This window comes from Hydractinia symbiolongicarpus, chromosome 5, assembly GCF_029227915.1.
Source record: "Hydractinia symbiolongicarpus strain clone_291-10 chromosome 5, HSymV2.1, whole genome shotgun sequence".
In the NCBI taxonomy this organism is placed as follows: Eukaryota; Metazoa; Cnidaria; class Hydrozoa; order Anthoathecata; family Hydractiniidae; genus Hydractinia; species Hydractinia symbiolongicarpus.
In genome coordinates, this window is record NC_079879.1 from 10,743,935 (window position 1) to 10,764,478 (window position 20,544).

General features: G+C 43.7%; 1 pseudogene; it reads left to right on the plus strand.

Moving 5' to 3' along the window:
- The first annotated feature begins 31 nt into the window (after window positions 1–31).
- On the plus strand, window positions 32–19,273 carry LOC130645958 (uncharacterized; annotated as a pseudogene).
- The last annotated feature ends 1,271 nt before the right edge of the window (window positions 19,274–20,544 follow it).

The window sequence follows — 20,544 nt, forward strand, 5'->3', positions numbered from 1 at the left end:
GTATGGGAAGGAGAAGAACTTCTTAAAGAGTATGGCGACCACGTTTGGAATAAGCGAAAACGGATCCAGGGCTGGCGTGGTGACATTCAGTTACTACACCGAGCATAGCATCAAGCTGAGCGATTACACAGATTTAGCCCGGTTCAATGAAGCCGTTGATCGCATCCCGTTAATGGGCAGAACAACAAGGATCGACAAGGCCCTTCGTGTCGCACAAAAGGACCTGTTCAGCATAAGCAATGGTGGCAGGCCAGGCGTTCCCAAAATCCTGATCCTCTTGACAGATGGTTCACAGACTCCAGACGCTGACGCTGAAGAGCCGGGAGATATCGCTGACGAACTCAGGAAACAGGGAATTACCATCCTTGTAGTCGGCATTGGCAGTGGAGTTAACTCCACGGAGTTGGCGCACATTGCCGGAAAAACAGACAACGTGTTTAGCGCTGCCTCCTTCGATCAACTGGTAGGCAATGAGTTCGTGGACAAAATCAAAGAGGGAGGCTGTGCAGCAGGTGAGTTTTTTAATCGGACTACGTGCAAGCGCAGCCAAACGCACTCTGTTCTCTCGGAAGGTCTTTCTCACTGTCGACTTTGGACGTAGCGTGTAGACACGTCGAGTTTGCTGACTGTGCTTCTTTCCATTTTAGCTAAGGAACCACCTAAACCGAGCTGTGAAGCTGTCGTGGACGTCGGTTTCATACTCGACTCTTCTGGTAGCCTTAGAAACGAGTATGGGAAGGAGAAGAACTTCTTAAAGAGTATGGCGACCACGTTTGGAATAAGCGAAAACGGATCCAGGGCTGGCGTGGTGACATTCAGTTACTACACCGAGCATAGCATCAAGCTGAGCGATTACACAGATTTAGCCCGGTTCAATGAAGCCGTTGATCGCATCCCGTTAATGGGCAGAACAACAAGGATCGACAAGGCCCTTCGTGTCGCACAAAAGGACCTGTTCAGCATAAGCAATGGTGGCAGGCCAGGCGTTCCCAAAATCCTGATCCTCTTGACAGATGGTTCACAGACTCCAGACGCTGACGCTGAAGAGCCGGGAGATATCGCTGACGAACTCAGGAAACAGGGAATTACCATCCTTGTAGTCGGCATTGGCAGTGGAGTTAACTCCACGGAGTTGGCGCACATTGCCGGAAAAACAGACAACGTGTTTAGCGCTGCCTCCTTCGATCAACTGGTAGGCAATGAGTTCGTGGACAAAATCAAAGAGGGAGGCTGTGCAGCAGGTGAGTTTTTTAATCGGACTACGTGCAAGCGCAGCCAAACGCACTCTGTTCTCTCGGAAGGTCTTTCTCACTGTCGACTTTGGACGTAGCGTGTAGACACGTCGAGTTTGCTGACTGTGCTTCTTTCCATTTTAGCTAAGGAACCACCTAAACCGAGCTGTGAAGCTGTCGTGGACGTCGGTTTCATACTCGACTCTTCTGGTAGCCTTAGAAACGAGTATGGGAAGGAGAAGAACTTCTTAAAGAGTATGGCGACCACGTTTGGAATAAGCGAAAACGGATCCAGGGCTGGCGTGGTGACATCCAGTTACTACACCGAGCATAGCATCAAGCTGAGCGATTACACAGATTTAGCCCGGTTCAATGAAGCCGTTGATCGCATCCCGTTAATGGGCAGAACAACAAGGATCGACAAGGCCCTTCGTGTCGCACAAAAGGACCTGTTCAGCATAAGCAATGGTGGCAGGCCAGGCGTTCCCAAAATCCTGATCCTCTTGACAGATGGTTCACAGACTCCAGACGCTGACGCTGAAGAGCCGGGAGATATCGCTGACGAACTCAGGAAACAGGGAATTACCATCCTTGTAGTCGGCATTGGCAGTGGAGTTAACTCCACGGAGTTGGCGCACATTGCCGGAAAAACAGACAACGTGTTTAGCGCTGCCTCCTTCGATCAACTGGTAGGCAATGAGTTCGTGGACAAAATCAAAGAGGGAGGCTGTGCAGCAGGTGAGTTTTTTAATCGGACTACGTGCAAGCGCAGCCAAACGCACTCTGTTCTCTCGGAAGGTCTTTCTCACTGTCGACTTTGGACGTAGCGTGTAGACACGTCGAGTTTGCTGACTGTGCTTCTTTCCATTTTAGCTAAGGAACCACCTAAACCGAGCTGTGAAGCTGTCGTGGACGTCGGTTTCATACTCGACTCTTCTGGTAGCCTTAGAAACGAGTATGGGAAGGAGAAGAACTTCTTAAAGAGTATGGCGACCACGTTTGGAATAAGCGAAAACGGATCCAGGGCTGGCGTGGTGACATTCAGTTACTACACCGAGCATAGCATCAAGCTGAGCGATTACACAGATTTAGCCCGGTTCAATGAAGCCGTTGATCGCATCCCGTTAATGGGCAGAACAACAAGGATCGACAAGGCCCTTCGTGTCGCACAAAAGGACCTGTTCAGCATAAGCAATGGTGGCAGGCCAGGCGTTCCCAAAATCCTGATCCTCTTGACAGATGGTTCACAGACTCCAGACGCTGACGCTGAAGAGCCGGGAGATATCGCTGACGAACTCAGGAAACAGGGAATTACCATCCTTGTAGTCGGCATTGGCAGTGGAGTTAACTCCACGGAGTTGGCGCACATTGCCGGAAAAACAGACAACGTGTTTAGCGCTGCCTCCTTCGATCAACTGGTAGGCAATGAGTTCGTGGACAAAATCAAAGAGGGAGGCTGTGCAGCAGGTGAGTTTTTTAATCGGACTACGTGCAAGCGCAGCCAAACGCACTCTGTTCTCTCGGAAGGTCTTTCTCACTGTCGACTTTGGACGTAGCGTGTAGACACGTCGAGTTTGCTGACTGTGCTTCTTTCCATTTTAGCTAAGGAACCACCTAAACCGAGCTGTGAAGCTGTCGTGGACGTCGGTTTCATACTCGACTCTTCTGGTAGCCTTAGAAACGAGTATGGGAAGGAGAAGAACTTCTTAAAGAGTATGGCGACCACGTTTGGAATAAGCGAAAACGGATCCAGGGCTGGCGTGGTGACATACAGTTACTACACCGAGCATAGCATCAAGCTGAGCGATTACACAGATTTAGCCCGGTTCAATGAAGCCGTTGATCGCATCCCGTTAATGGGCAGAACAACAAGGATCGACAAGGCCCTTCGTGTCGCACAAAAGGACCTGTTCAGCATAAGCAATGGTGGCAGGCCAGGCGTTCCCAAAATCCTGATCCTCTTGACAGATGGTTCACAGACTCCAGACGCTGACGCTGAAGAGCCGGGAGATATCGCTGACGAACTCAGGAAACAGGGAATTACCATCCTTGTAGTCGGCATTGGCAGTGGAGTTAACTCCACGGAGTTGGCGCACATTGCCGGAAAAACAGACAACGTGTTTAGCGCTGCCTCCTTCGATCAACTGGTAGGCAATGAGTTCGTAAACAAAATCAAAGAGGGAGGCTGTGCAGCAGGTGAGTTTTTTAATCGGACTACGTGCAAGCGCAGCCAAACGCACTCTGTTCTCTCGGAAGGTCTTTCTCACTGTCGACTTTGGACGTAGCGTGTAGACACGTCGAGTTTGCTGACTGTGCTTCTTTCCATTTTAGCTAAGGAACCACCTAAACCGAGCTGTGAAGCTGTCGTGGACGTCGGTTTCATACTCGACTCTTCTGGTAGCCTTAGAAACGAGTATGGGAAGGAGAAGAACTTCTTAAAGAGTATGGCGACCACGTTTGGAATAAGCGAAAACGGATCCAGGGCTGGCGTGGTGACATTCAGTTACTACACCGAGCATAGCATCAAGCTGAGCGATTACACAGATTTAGCCCGGTTCAATGAAGCCGTTGATCGCATCCCGTTAATGGGCAGAACAACAAGGATCGACAAGGCCCTTCGTGTCGCACAAAAGGACCTGTTCAGCATAAGCAATGGTGGCAGGCCAGGCGTTCCCAAAATCCTGATCCTCTTGACAGATGGTTCACAGACTCCAGACGCTGACGCTGAAGAGCCGGGAGATATCGCTGACGAACTCAGGAAACAGGGAATTACCATCCTTGTAGTCGGCATTGGCAGTGGAGTTAACTCCACGGAGTTGGCGCACATTGCCGGAAAAACAGACAACGTGTTTAGCGCTGCCTCCTTCGATCAACTGGTAGGCAATGAGTTCGTGGACAAAATCAAAGAGGGAGGCTGTGCAGCAGGTGAGTTTTTTAATCGGACTACGTGCAAGCGCAGCCAAACGCACTCTGTTCTCTCGGAAGGTCTTTCTCACTGTCGACTTTGGACGTAGCGTGTAGACACGTCGAGTTTGCTGACTGTGCTTCTTTCCATTTTAGCTAAGGAACCACCTAAACCGAGCTGTGAAGCTGTCGTGGACGTCGGTTTCATACTCGACTCTTCTGGTAGCCTTAGAAACGAGTATGGGAAGGAGAAGAACTTCTTAAAGAGTATGGCGACCACGTTTGGAATAAGCGAAAACGGATCCAGGGCTGGCGTGGTGACATTCAGTTACTACACCGAGCATAGCATCAAGCTGAGCGATTACACAGATTTAGCCCGGTTCAATGAAGCCGTTGATCGCATCCCGTTAATGGGCAGAACAACAAGGATCGACAAGGCCCTTCGTGTCGCACAAAAGGACCTGTTCAGCATAAGCAATGGTGGCAGGCCAGGAGTTCCCAAAATCCTGATCCTCTTGACAGATGGTTCACAGACTCCAGACGCTGACGCTGAAGAGCCGGGAGATATCGCTGACGAACTCAGGAAACAGGGAATTACCATCCTTGTAGTCGGCATTGGCAGTGGAGTTAACTCCACGGAGTTGGCGCACATTGCCGGAAAAACAGACAACGTGTTTAGCGCTGCCTCCTTCGATCAACTGGTAGGCAATGAGTTCGTGGACAAAATCAAAGAGGGAGGCTGTGCAGCAGGTGAGTTTTTTAATCGGACTACGTGCAAGCGCAGCCAAACGCACTCTGTTCTCTCGGAAGGTCTTTCTCACTGTCGACTTTGGACGTAGCGTGTAGACACGTCGAGTTTGCTGACTGTGCTTCTTTCCATTTTAGCTAAGGAACCACCTAAACCGAGCTGTGAAGCTGTCGTGGACGTCGGTTTCATACTCGACTCTTCTGGTAGCCTTAGAAACGAGTATGGGAAGGAGAAGAACTTCTTAAAGAGTATGGCGACCACGTTTGGAATAAGCGAAAACGGATCCAGGGCTGGCGTGGTGACATTCAGTTACTACACCGAGCATAGCATCAAGCTGAGCGATTACACAGATTTAGCCCGGTTCAATGAAGCCGTTGATCGCATCCCGTTAATGGGCAGAACAACAAGGATCGACAAGGCCCTTCGTGTCGCACAAAAGGACCTGTTCAGCATAAGCAATGGTGGCAGGCCAGGCGTTCCCAAAATCCTGATCCTCTTGACAGATGGTTCACAGACTCCAGACGCTGACGCTGAAGAGCCGGGAGATATCGCTGACGAACTCAGGAAACAGGGAATTACCATCCTTGTAGTCGGCATTGGCAGTGGAGTTAACTCCACGGAGTTGGCGCACATTGCCGGAAAAACAGACAACGTGTTTAGCGCTGCCTCCTTCGATCAACTGGTAGGCAATGAGTTCGTGGACAAAATCAAAGAGGGAGGCTGTGCAGCAGGTGAGTTTTTTAATCGGACTACGTGCAAGCGCAGCCAAACGCACTCTGTTCTCTCGGAAGGTCTTTCTCACTGTCGACTTTGGACGTAGCGTGTAGACACGTCGAGTTTGCTGACTGTGCTTCTTTCCATTTTAGCTAAGGAACCACCTAAACCGAGCTGTGAAGCTGTCGTGGACGTCGGTTTCATACTCGACTCTTCTGGTAGCCTTAGAAACGAGTATGGGAAGGAGAAGAACTTCTTAAAGAGTATGGCGACCACGTTTGGAATAAGCGAAAACGGATCCAGGGCTGGCGTGGTGACATTCAGTTACTACACCGAGCATAGCATCAAGCTGAGCGATTACACAGATTTAGCCCGGTTCAATGAAGCCGTTGATCGCATCCCGTTAATGGGCAGAACAACAAGGATCGACAAGGCCCTTCGTGTCGCACAAAAGGACCTGTTCAGCATAAGCAATGGTGGCAGGCCAGGCGTTCCCAAAATCCTGATCCTCTTGACAGATGGTTCACAGACTCCAGACGCTGACGCTGAAGAGCCGGGAGATATCGCTGACGAACTCAGGAAACAGGGAATTACCATCCTTGTAGTTGGCATTGGCAGTGGAGTTAACTCCACGGAGTTGGCGCACATTGCCGGAAAAACAGACAACGTGTTTAGCGCTGCCTCCTTCGATCAACTGGTAGGCAATGAGTTTGTGGACAAAATCAAAGAGGGAGGCTGTGCAGCAGGTGAGTTTTTTAATCGGACTACGTGCAAGCGCAGCTAAACGCACTCTGTTCTCTCGGAAGGTCTTTCTCACTGTCGACTTTGGACGTAGCGTGTAGACACGTCGAGTTTGCTGACTGTGCTTCTTTCCATTTTAGCTAAGGAACCACCTAAACCGAGCTGTGAAGCTGTCGTGGACGTCGGTTTCATACTCGACTCTTCTGGTAGCCTTAGAAACGAGTATGGGAAGGAGAAGAACTTCTTAAAGAGTATGGCGACCACGTTTGGAATAAGCGAAAACGGATCCAGGGCTGGCGTGGTGACATTCAGTTACTACACCGAGCATAGCATCAAGCTGAGCGATTACACAGATTTAGCCCGGTTCAATGAAGCCGTTGATCGCATCCCGTTAATGGGCAGAACAACAAGGATCGACAAGGCCCTTCGTGTCGCACAAAAGGACCTGTTCAGCATAAGCAATGGTGGCAGGCCAGGCGTTCCCAAAATCCTGATCCTCTTGACAGATGGTTCACAGACTCCAGACGCTGACGCTGAAGAGCCGGGAGATATCGCTGACGAACTCAGGAAACAGGGAATTACCATCCTTGTAGTTGGCATTGGCAGTGGAGTTAACTCCACGGAGTTGGCGCACATTGCCGGAAAAACAGACAACGTGTTTAGCGCTGCCTCCTTCGATCAACTGGTAGGCAATGAGTTCGTGGACAAAATCAAAGAGGGAGGCTGTGCAGCAGGTGAGTTTTTTAATCGGACTACGTGCAAGCGCAGCTAAACGCACTCTGTTCTCTCGGAAGGTCTTTCTCACTGTCGACTTTGGACGTAGCGTGTAGACACGTCGAGTTTGCTGACTGTGCTTCTTTCCATTTTAGCTAAGGAACCACCTAAACCGAGCTGTGAAGCTGTCGTGGACGTCGGTTTCATACTCGACTCTTCTGGTAGCCTTAGAAACGAGTATGGGAAGGAGAAGAACTTCTTAAAGAGTATGGCGACCACGTTTGGAATAAGCGAAAACGGATCCAGGGCTGGCGTGGTGACATTCAGTTACTACACCGAGCATAGCATCAAGCTGAGCGATTACACAGATTTAGCCCGGTTCAATGAAGCCGTTGATCGCATCCCGTTAATGGGCAGAACAACAAGGATCGACAAGGCCCTTCGTGTCGCACAAAAGGACCTGTTCAGCATAAGCAATGGTGGCAGGCCAGGCGTTCCCAAAATCCTGATCCTCTTGACAGATGGTTCACAGACTCCAGACGCTGACGCTGAAGAGCCGGGAGATATCGCTGACGAACTCAGGAAACAGGGAATTACCATCCTTGTAGTCGGCATTGGCAGTGGAGTTAACTCCACGGAGTTGGCGCACATTGCCGGAAAAACAGACAACGTGTTTAGCGCTGCCTCCTTCGATCAACTGGTAGGCAATGAGTTCGTGGACAAAATCAAAGAGGGAGGCTGTGCAGCAGGTGAGTTTTTTAATCGGACTACGTGCAAGCGCAGCCAAACGCACTCTGTTCTCTCGGAAGGTCTTTCTCACTGTCGACTTTGGACGTAGCGTGTAGACACGTCGAGTTTGCTGACTGTGCTTCTTTCCATTTTAGCTAAGGAACCACCTAAACCGAGCTGTGAAGCTGTCGTGGACGTCGGTTTCATACTCGACTCTTCTGGTAGCCTTAGAAACGAGTATGGGAAGGAGAAGAACTTCTTAAAGAGTATGGCGACCACGTTTGGAATAAGCGAAAACGGATCCAGGGCTGGCGTGGTGACATTCAGTTACTACACCGAGCATAGCATCAAGCTGAGCGATTACACAGATTTAGCCCGGTTCAATGAAGCCGTTGATCGCATCCCGTTAATGGGCAGAACAACAAGGATCGACAAGGCCCTTCGTGTCGCACAAAAGGACCTGTTCAGCATAAGCAATGGTGGCAGGCCAGGCGTTCCCAAAATCCTGATCCTCTTGACAGATGGTTCACAGACTCCAGACGCTGACGCTGAAGAGCCGGGAGATATCGCTGACGAACTCAGGAAACAGGGAATTACCATCCTTGTAGTCGGCATTGGCAGTGGAGTTAACTCCACGGAGTTGGCGCACATTGCCGGAAAAACAGACAACGTGTTTAGCGCTGCCTCCTTCGATCAACTGGTAGGCAATGAGTTCGTGGACAAAATCAAAGAGGGAGGCTGTGCAGCAGGTGAGTTTTTTAATCGGACTACGTGCAAGCGCAGCTAAACGCACTCTGTTCTCTCGGAAGGTCTTTCTCACTGTCGACTTTGGACGTAGCGTGTAGACACGTCGAGTTTGCTGACTGTGCTTCTTTCCATTTTAGCTAAGGAACCACCTAAACCGAGCTGTGAAGCTGTCGTGGACGTCAGTTTCATACTCGACTCTTCTGGTAGCCTTAGAAACGAGTATGGGAAGGAGAAGAACTTCTTAAAGAGTATGGCGACCACGTTTGGAATAAGCGAAAACGGATCCAGGGCTGGCGTGGTGACATTCAGTTACTACACCGAGCATAGCATCAAGCTGAGCGATTACACAGATTTAGCCCGGTTCAATGAAGCCGTTGATCGCATCCCGTTAATGGGCAGAACAACAAGAATCGACAAGGCCCTTCGTGTCGCACAAAAGGACCTGTTCAGCATAAGCAATGGTGGCAGGCCAGGCGTTCCCAAAATCCTGATCCTCTTGACAGATGGTTCACAGACTCCAGACGCTGACGCTGAAGAGCCGGGAGATATCGCTGACGAACTCAGGAAACAGGGAATTACCATCCTTGTAGTCGGCATTGGCAGTGGAGTTAACTCCACGGAGTTGGCGCACATTGCCGGAAAAACAGACAACGTGTTTAGCGCTGCCTCCTTCGATCAACTGGTAGGCAATGAGTTCGTGGACAAAATCAAAGAGGGAGGCTGTGCAGCAGGTGAGTTTTTTAATCGGACTACGTGCAAGCGCAGCCAAACGCACTCTGTTCTCTCGGAAGGTCTTTCTCACTGGCGACTTTGGACGTAGCGTGTAGACACGTCGAGTTTGCTGACTGTGCTTCTTTCCATTTTAGCTAAGGAACCACCTAAACCGAGCTGTGAAGCTGTCGTGGACGTCGGTTTCATACTCGACTCTTCTGGTAGCCTTAGAAACGAGTATGGGAAGGAGAAGAACTTCTTAAAGAGTATGGCGACCACGTTTGGAATAAGCGAAAACGGATCCAGGGCTGGCGTGGTGACATTCAGTTACTACACCGAGCATAGCATCAAGCTGAGCGATTACACAGATTTAGCCCGGTTCAATGAAGCCGTTGATCGCATCCCGTTAATGGGCAGAACAACAAGGATCGACAAGGCCCTTCGTGTCGCACAAAAGGACCTGTTCAGCATAAGCAATGGTGGCAGGCCAGGCGTTCCCAAAATCCTGATCCTCTTGACAGATGGTTCACAGACTCCAGACGCTGACGCTGAAGAGCCGGGAGATATCGCTGACGAACTCAGGAAACAGGGAATTACCATCCTTGTAGTCGGCATTGGCAGTGGAGTTAACTCCACGGAGTTGGCGCACATTGCCGGAAAAACAGACAACGTGTTTAGCGCTGCCTCCTTCGATCAACTGGTAGGCAATGAGTTCGTGGACAAAATCAAAGAGGGAGGCTGTGCAGCAGGTGAGTTTTTTAATCGGACTACGTGCAAGCGCAGCCAAACGCACTCTGTTCTCTCGGAAGGTCTTTCTCACTGTCGACTTTGGACGTAGCGTGTAGACACGTCGAGTTTGCTGACTGTGCTTCTTTCCATTTTAGCTAAGGAACCACCTAAACCGAGCTGTGAAGCTGTCGTGGACGTCGGTTTCATACTCGACTCTTCTGGTAGCCTTAGAAACGAGTATGGGAAGGAGAAGAACTTCTTAAAGAGTATGGCGACCACGTTTGGAATAAGCGAAAACGGATCCAGGGCTGGCGTGGTGACATTCAGTTACTACACCGAGCATAGCATCAAGCTGAGCGATTACACAGATTTAGCCCGGTTCAATGAAGCCGTTGATCGCATCCCGTTAATGGGCAGAACAACAAGGATCGACAAGGCCCTTCGTGTCGCACAAAAGGACCTGTTCAGCATAAGCAATGGTGGCAGGCCAGGCGTTCCCAAAATCCTGATCCTCTTGACAGATGGTTCACAGACTCCAGACGCTGACGCTGAAGAGCCGGGAGATATCGCTGACGAACTCAGGAAACAGGGAATTACCATCCTTGTAGTCGGCATTGGCAGTGGAGTTAACTCCACGGAGTTGGCGCACATTGCCGGAAAAACAGACAACGTGTTTAGCGCTGCCTCCTTCGATCAACTGGTAGGCAATGAGTTCGTGGACAAAATCAAAGAGGGAGGCTGTGCAGCAGGTGAGTTTTTTAATCGGACTACGTGCAAGCGCAGCCAAACGCACTCTGTTCTCTCGGAAGGTCTTTCTCACTGTCGACTTTGGACGTAGCGTGTAGACACGTCGAGTTTGCTGACTGTGCTTCTTTCCATTTTAGCTAAGGAACCACCTAAACCGAGCTGTGAAGCTGTCGTGGACGTCGGTTTCATACTCGACTCTTCTGGTAGCCTTAGAAACGAGTATGGGAAGGAGAAGAACTTCTTAAAGAGTATGGCGACCACGTTTGGAATAAGCGAAAACGGATCCAGGGCTGGCGTGGTGACATTCAGTTACTACACCGAGCATAGCATCAAGCTGAGCGATTACACAGATTTAGCCCGGTTCAATGAAGCCGTTGATCGCATCCCGTTAATGGGCAGAACAACAAGGATCGACAAGGCCCTTCGTGTCGCACAAAAGGACCTGTTCAGCATAAGCAATGGTGGCAGGCCAGGCGTTCCCAAAATCCTGATCCTCTTGACAGATGGTTCACAGACTCCAGACGCTGACGCTGAAGAGCCGGGAGATATCGCTGACGAACTCAGGAAACAGGGAATTACCATCCTTGTAGTCGGCATTGGCAGTGGAGTTAACTCCACGGAGTTGGCGCACATTGCCGGAAAAACAGACAACGTGTTTAGCGCTGCCTCCTTCGATCAACTGGTAGGCAATGAGTTCGTGGACAAAATCAAAGAGGGAGGCTGTGCAGCAGGTGAGTTTTTTAATCGGACTACGTGCAAGCGCAGCCAAACGCACTCTGTTCTCTCGGAAGGTCTTTCTCACTGTCGACTTTGGACGTAGCGTGTAGACACGTCGAGTTTGCTGACTGTGCTTCTTTCTATTTTAGCTAAGGAACCACCTAAACCGAGCTGTGAAGCTGTCGTGGACGTCGGTTTCATACTCGACTCTTCTGGTAGCCTTAGAAACGAGTATGGGAAGGAGAAGAACTTCTTAAAGAGTATGGCGACCACGTTTGGAATAAGCGAAAACGGATCCAGGGCTGGCGTGGTGACATTCAGTTACTACACCGAGCATAGCATCAAGCTGAGCGATTACACAGATTTAGCCCGGTTCAATGAAGCCGTTGATCGCATCCCGTTAATGGGCAGAACAACAAGGATCGACAAGGCCCTTCGTGTCGCACAAAAGGACCTGTTCAGCATAAGCAATGGTGGCAGGCCAGGCGTTCCCAAAATCCTGATCCTCTTGACAGATGGTTCACAGACTCCAGACGCTGACGCTGAAGAGCCGGGAGATATCGCTGACGAACTCAGGAAACAGGGAATTACCATCCTTGTAGTCGGCATTGGCAGTGGAGTTAACTCCACGGAGTTGGCGCACATTGCCGGAAAAACAGACAACGTGTTTAGCGCTGCCTCCTTCGATCAACTGGTAGGCAATGAGTTCGTGGACAAAATCAAAGAGGGAGGCTGTGCAGCAGGTGAGTTTTTTAATCGGACTACGTGCAAGAGGAAACAGAGAATAATTTAATTCTGTTTTATCTGTTTATGTTACTACTAGTCCCGTAGTATTGTGTCTCACGACTGCGGTCACGATTTTGCGTGAGAGACAGACGTAAACGGGTATTATAATATAACAAGTCGTTTTCTCGTGGAAAATTCACGTGTTCGCCCATCATTTTAATTTACCTGTGGCAACAAAGTGGATAAAAATGTATTGCATTTGATATTCGAGTTTCCGTGGCACGTGTTTCTAAGTCAGGGGGTGGGGGTCTGCGCAGAGACAGACAAAAAACGGCTATTATTAAAGATATGTTTTTAATTTATTTAAAATTTGATATTTTAGCTTCTATTGTACCAACCACTGCAATACCTCTTTCTTTACGTAAGTATGCTACTGTTGTATTTTTGCACATATTTTGCAAAGTTGATTGTTTTGGTTTCAAAGGTTCGTATTGCAAAACACTTTTGTGTACCACTATCCAGCATATGTGTGCGAAAGACATTTCTATTACCAGTCACTAGAAGGTGATGATATTTTCACAGTCAGTGATTCGATACTAAAAATGATTCTTATCCCTAGGTTCCTTTGCAAAAGGTAGAACAAATTACCTAATTTCGTAAATATTTCTTTTCGTTAAGTCCCTTAACTCCAACTGAAAGTTACGGTTAAACGCTCTAAATAGACGAGTTTCATAAGAATAATCTCGTTTTCAAAATATTATATTGCTCTAAAAACTTCATTTTTGTCATGATAATTTAATTTTCTATGTGAATATCCTTATTTGAAGAGCAAAGAACCATTATGAAATTTTGGATGACGTCATAATTATTATATTTTATGAAAATCGGGAAAGGTCTATTACTATTTTTTGTATTTTATATATTATTGACATGTTTTATGCTTTTTTTTTAGCTCGATGCGACCTTTCAAACTTGGATGCAGTGTTTGCAGTGGATATGTCTATAAGTTCATTAAGCCATCATAATGATGAGAAGAGATTGCTGAAGGTTTTGACAGAATCTATCGCATCGTCTAGTCGATCCAATAATATAGCACTTGTTTCTTACGGGGGTATTGCTCAAGTTTCAATTCAATTCCAAAATACATTCAACGCGACATTTTTCTCTGAAACAGTTGATAAAATTACTCCAATTGATAATGGTAGAAGATTAGACAATGCTATCATCAAAGCGTACGAGGATCTATTCAAACCGCGTTATTCTGGAACCCTGACTTATTTGAAGAAGAATAGTCTAAACAATATAGATTCGTCTGTTTCCAACAACTTATTCAACTCATTAGGGCAGCCTTCAACATTTTCAAACAGTCAAATACCATTCGCAGGAAAAGATAAATTTAATCATGTGAAAAATAAATTATTTGTTGTGCTCATTGCTGGAAAACATCTCCAGAATGGTGGTGATGTATTACCAAGGGATGCTGCTCGATTACTGCACGATCTTGGCATTCAAATTGTTGTTGTTGCATTTGATGAAACAAGCAAAGATGTAAGGGAGATAGTCTATAATAAAGGGGACGTTCACGAGTTTTATAAAAGCAACAACATCAGTGATGTGTGGTTCGACATATGTCATAAATTTACAAAAAGTAAGAAGCATTTTATGGAATACTTTTTACGTTAATGGAAGTAATTATCGCGAATTTTGCGTGATTTTGTCAATTTCGCGTGAGTTAATTCCTCTGACAATTATTTAAAAAATCGCTATTCAAAATTTTTTTTTCTGTTTTTAATATAAACTCAAGTAATATTTAATGTCTCTTGCAGGAAAGCCGTCCAAAAACGGTGTAGCTAAAAAAGGCTATATTTCTCGCAAAAATATCCTGGGAGAAATTTTTTGCGCAAAAATTTGTTTTGGCAAAATTGATGCGGTGTGTTTATTAGACACATTTGCAGCGAAAACCCGAGCTGCATGTTTCTGTTTTTTATCTTTTTAGAAAAAGTGAGTTACACTTGCGAGGGACCTGTTGATGTCGCCTTCTTGCTGGATTCATCTGCGAGCATGTTTTATGATTATCAACTTCAATCTGAGTTTGTAGGCAAACTAGCAAAAAAGTTCAACATCTCGCCGGCAGGTGCTCACGCAACAATTTTGATCTACAGTCACACAGCTCAAATGAAAGGTACATTAAAAGATGGTGCCAATATGACAGGACTTACTAAGGCGCTCCGAAATCTTCCCTTTTTAGGCGGGGACACCAGATTTGACCGCGGACTCTATTTATCACGTTTAGCCTTGTTTGACCCTAAATTTGGTGGTAGATCAAAAGTACCTAAGGTACTGTTTGTGGTAACAGATGGGCAACAGAGCAGTTTTGTTAGTGGCAGTTCTCCAGTTGATTTAGCAGAGGAGTTGCATGAGTTAGGTGTTCACGTCATTGTGTTAGCTGTCGGTGGAGCAGTAAATAAAAAAGAGGTACAAACTATGGCCTCGAGTGATGACAGTGTATTTTTTGTCAAGAATTTTATCGAGCTTTCATCCGAAGAGACTATAAAGAAATTATGGAATCATTCCTGCTCAAATTTACGTAAGTTTAACCCTATTCGGTCCGGCGTTTTTCGAACATACTATGATCGGAATACTATGATATACTATGACCTATAATATATGATCTATATATGACCTATAATACTATAATACTATGACCAAACCCCCCCCCCCTCAATAACTTTTTAGGGTTGTTCAAATTGAATAAAACTTGGCACGCTTATAGTACATCACAAAAGGAACAAAATAGCAGCAATAAATTTTTGCTTGCGTCAGCACATTTTCTGTGACGTCATCAGAAGCTTCAAATTTGTTAAAAATGCCACTATCTGCTTAAAATTTAATTGCTTTTGTTCCAGAGCGAATTTTTCCATTCTGTTTGAAGTTTCTGAAAGCTAAATAAAAGTTATTTCACATATTTTCCGATTTTTACGTGGAACGCATAAAAAATTGCCAAAAATTGTCCAAAAATCCTGTTTTTTCAGATTTTCGGGTAAAATCCGACAAAGTCGGGAAATCGGGTTAATCACGTGTCCAAATTATGCAAAATGATTCTTCTTAATAAAGCAAGTTGTGTTGCAAGTTTCAAGTTCTAAGGATAATCCTAACAGAAGTTATTCAATTTTCCCCATTATAACGATTTCATAGAGATTTTTAGGGGTAGTTTCGAGTAATGGCCAATATCAAAGCCTCTGAACGGTTTTGGACCTAGACATTTGGCATGCATGTGTCTAATAGATAAATATTGAAACTCAGTAAGTTTCATAGCTATATAACATAGCAATAAGGAGTTATTAAAAAAAAACCGTCAGGGGTGGGGCGGAATCCTCCTTTATGTTTGTCTTTCATCTTCTAATTTTCCTTTACCCTCCTTTCTCTTTTACCTTTGCTTTTTCTCTTTCCACATCTTCTGCATGTTTTGGTTTGTTTCCTAGGAGCTAGTGAGCCGTTCACAAAAGGTTCTGGGGATATTGGAATAACGTTACCTGGAATAGATGGTAAGACATTTTAACTAATCACATTTCACCCGAGCTGACCTTTTTATCTGGTGTTTAATTATGTGACGAAAAGCGTAATTTGAAAACTCTAGCAGAGTGCAATGTTTAAGCAGGTTGTGGTTTTATATTTTTAGATAATGTTATACCTGACAGCCTAAAAGTGAAAATGGTAAGCCGTCTGTTCTTCTCTCGTGATTTAGTTATATTATCTGAATTATTTTTTAATCATTTTTCATTAAAGCGAAATAAATAGACTGAAACTCGTGTGAAAAGGGCGTGGCCAGTTAAGTAAATTGCTATAAAGAGGTACTGACAGTTTCAAGAATAGTATCAGACTTATGCGGATGCCAATCGAATACAAGTGCAAAAGTGGTATTTAAGTGCGCGATTTTCGCGATTCTGAAATAACATACCCGCGAAATTTTATTCCTTTAAAGGTAGAGGTTTTTAAAAACGCTTTTTATTATAGCATATTTCGCTTTATTTTACGTGATATTATGCGAAACAAAATTTCTAACATAAAATTTGTTAGTTAAAAAAATTGAATGTTTGAAATTGATATTGATTATTTGTGATTATTGTTCACAAAAGCCTCTGTTTGATGAATGCGAGTAAACACTGCCTGTATATACTCTAATATTTTTTTTAGATGTTTATGGAAAAAGAATTCTTCTAGACAACCGTCTTCTTAAGAATATCAGGAGCTTCTTTCGTCATTTTACGTCTTTTTTTTTAGATGTGTCCTATTGAAAAAGATATGCAACTTATAACAAGCTTAATGAATTCAGGAATGAAGTCTGACTGGATTGCGAATTTTGTTGCCAAAACTGGAAGTCTCTCGGTATGAGATACCCTTTCGATAATGTTTTTCCTTTGTCCAAGAACGTCTAAATTGAAGCTGAAACTGGATACGTTTTTTTTTCACTTTTTTAGCCTCGAATTAATTTGCTCTTAAAAAAGTTAGAGAGTATTTTTTCTTTAAAGTAGATGATCTCATTATAAACAGGTACATAAGTGTGTGTAAAAAGGAAAAATTTTACGTGTTTTTGTTCTTAGAAATTTCTGAAGGAATCCAGATAGAGTACGTTCTTCATATAAGTACGTTTAAAAGCTCAGTCTCCACGCTCTAATAAACTAGATCCTTTTGAAAGTACACATCACAATCAGAATATTTTTTATTTCAAAATATTTTAAACATATGTTTATATATATTTATGCCTACCTACACATAATTATACATATATATAAAAACACTGTGTTTTTATTTTAGGAGTTGTTACGATATTACCGTACCTTAAATACAATAATGGGCAGATTGGGGCCAGCTTTTTCAAGGCTTGGTGAAAACACTGTTATTGAAAGTAGTTATACAACCACATGTAAATCTGGCCAAGTAAATGATCTTCTGTCTAGAATGTTTAGTGACAAAGGTATGGTGATTGTGTTCAGTGGTAAAATTTAAGAAGGTTACTAACGTTTGAGGAGTGGATCATAATATCTTGTGTTGATATTTTAGAAGAGGACGATTTATTTGCCACCAGTCGAAAGAACGGAGCTGGATATTTTGTCGACCTGTTATGGGCGACTGGATTAGCCAATGATATCTTAACATCCACTGGCAGGCTTACTTTAATCGTACCGACGGATTCCTCATTTAAACAGCTTCCAAAGTCGATGAAAATGCAAATGAAAGACACCTGCTTTTTACGAAAATTGCTCCTGTTTCACATATCGAAAGAAATAACTACATTGAGGAAATTGAAAAGCAGTCAACTGCTTTTGTCAGTGGATAAAAATAAACCTATCTTATACAATTCAATTGGCAAGGTTAGTTTATCGATGATTGTAGTTTACCACACCCCAAAGTTGGTGTTCTGCTAGGCAGATTACTTTGCATCGGAAAAATGGATTAATAATCTTATTTAAGTTTGATCGAAACTATTTTTAATAGTATAATAGCTATGAATTCCATTTTTAACGGGAGATATGCCACCCATTAGCCAAAGTGCAATTTGTTCTCGGCTTTCTCGGTAGTAAAGAGATTTTCAGGAGTAAACGAAACAAGGAGCTGATAAAAAGTTTGGTCCAGTTTAAATATTTCGAAAAGTCGATTTTATAGGCACGTCATAAAAACCGTTTCATCCTTAACCTACCTAACCGAAAATAAACATTTGTGGGGATTATAAATGTATATATTCTTATTGATTGTTTTCGCAAACAAATCTAAAATTAATTAATGGGAGAGGATTCTCATTTTTTGGTGTCATCAAACACCGAAATTGTGGTTTTAAATTTTTGATGCAAAAGTTTTTTGACCGATATGGCATATGCAAGCTCCTGAAGGAACACAGTAAAAGTTCCGAAGAGGGAGAGTTCGTTATATACAGACGGGAGTTCTTATAAAGGGGGAACAGAGCTTTATTTTGTAATTGATAATTAAACAATCAAGAGTTCCCTAAAGTTCAAGACTTACGTAACAAGTTAGTGCTATCTGTCTTACCTAAATAAAATTTTTCAAGAGGTTTTAAAAATATAATCCACCATATAGTCTTTATTTATAATAAACACCCCCGGAAAGTTGAATCGTCTTCTATAGTGTGGTTATAAAATTAGTGTTGCCCAATGATGCGTTTTTCCTTTTTAGATTCAATCACTCGGTGGGTCAATTATACTATCCGGCGACATCATCAGTAAAAATGGTATTATACACGTTGTCGATAAATTGATGATTCCACCTGAACGCTATATTGCAACAGTTATCTCATCTAGTCCCAATTTTTTAATCGCGAAGAGGGGATTAGAAGAGACTCTATTAAAAAAGGAGCTTCTATCTATCAGCCCATATACGATATTTTTGCCGTATGATAATACAACCACAAGCGAACGAAACTTACACGATGTTGTGACGCTGCGAAGGATTCTTCGTCGACACGTAGTGAAAGGTGTGGTCTTTACCAATATGGTACCCGTTGGAGAGTCATTACTGTTAAAGTCATTATCAGGCGACGACATCACTTTGCGTAATAATAACGGCGTCGTTACGTTAAACGAGAAGATAAAGGTGACTCAAAATGACGTCCGAGCAATTGACGGCGTCATCCATGTTGTTGACGGAGTTTTGAATTAAGCAACTATTTTTTGTTTGTTTTACATATGCGATGTTTCTTTTGGTAGTTCGAATTTACCCAGCCGAAACATACTTAAAGACTTAAAACTTGATGTTTTTTTTTGTATTTTTGTATCATTTAACTTATTTTGCCAATCTTTTATTGTTTTATATATATATATTAAATATATAATAAAAATATATTTATATATAAAATACAAGAATTTGAAATATTTTTTACAGCAGGTATTAAAAGAAATTTAATTAATTTTCTTAATTGAGTTCTTTTGTTTTTAACGTTCTCTGTGCTTTAGGAGTGAAAATTAAGAAAAATGCCGTACTAAAATTTTTTGCGAAATAAAAATAAATTTCACTGAGTGAAAGCCAAAAATAAGTAGTGAAACATTGTTATGTAAGCATATTAGGAAGATATCAACTGGAAAATTTAGTTAATATGTTGATATGTTATGTGATTTTTCCATAAAAATTTTAAAGGAATGTAGAGCAAGAAAATAGTTGCATATCACTTAACGAGAGTGAAACATAGGTTGCCAAGACTATACAGCTATGTGAATATGTTTAAACATAAGAAACGCAAAATCATCCCCGTGCCGTAGGAAGGGGAAGGATGGGTGCTCAGATTTTGTGTCTCCGCGAAGGCAAACCATAGTTTTAATCCGAGGAAAAGATTTTAGAATTTCGGACATATGTATAGTATGTTCAGGAGGGAAAGAAAACAATATTCTCATTATTTATTTTTTTTTTTACATTAATTTTTAAAAATTATTAGTGCCGCTAACCCTTCTTTGCCCCTTTCTTTCCCCTAGAGGCAAACAGAATACGGTTATTATTTTCGAGATAGCTGGGAAACCCGGCGTCGAACCACCGGGTTAAGCCACTGTAAAGGTGTTACCCAGCGTTGAGCACTCTGTGGAGCGCCTAATAACAGCTGTAAACTGTGCCACACGATCAGGTGGAGCGCTTTAGTACAGGTACGCAGTGTATGTCGTAAATCAAATGAAGCGCATACACCATTACAGTGTTTCAACTGTGCGCATACACCATTATAGTGTTGCGAATGTAACATATTTTAAAAAATATAACTTTCCCGCAACGATAGCTGAAAGAAAAACAGAGTTTACAAACAGTTGTTACTCCATCGTAGCAAAAACAATCGGTCAATATTATTTTATTTTGCGGAATAAGAGTTTGTGAAAGTTAAAAAATTTAATTGTGACACTGGCTGACCGCTTAGTACAGTTAAACAATGTCGCACAGGCATGTAGGGATAACACCCTTTTGAAAAAAACTTTCTCGCAGAATTTGTTTAAATAAAAACACAAAAAGCAGCCCATTGTTAACACAGGGCTGAACAGTCAGTCCAGGCGTAATACGCTTTTCAAAAAAAAATATAACAGCTTCGGTGTAAATAGAAACACAGAAAACAGTCTGTTGGAGGACCTGGCATTGAAATGCGCAGTAAGCCCCAACCAACCGTGTTACACAGCATTGAAAGAGTCAAAAACAGTGCCACACATTCAGGTAAAGTGATTTAGTACAGCTATATATAGTATGTAGTATATTAAGTGTAGTGCACACAACTTTATGGTGTTTCTGGTATTTTTCTATATTTCTATATTTTTCAAAAAATAAGTTAGTTAACAAAAATACTCAGCAATTTTATTTGGCAGCAAAACTTTTCATTACAGTATTAAAAGTGGTAGCTGCCTAACT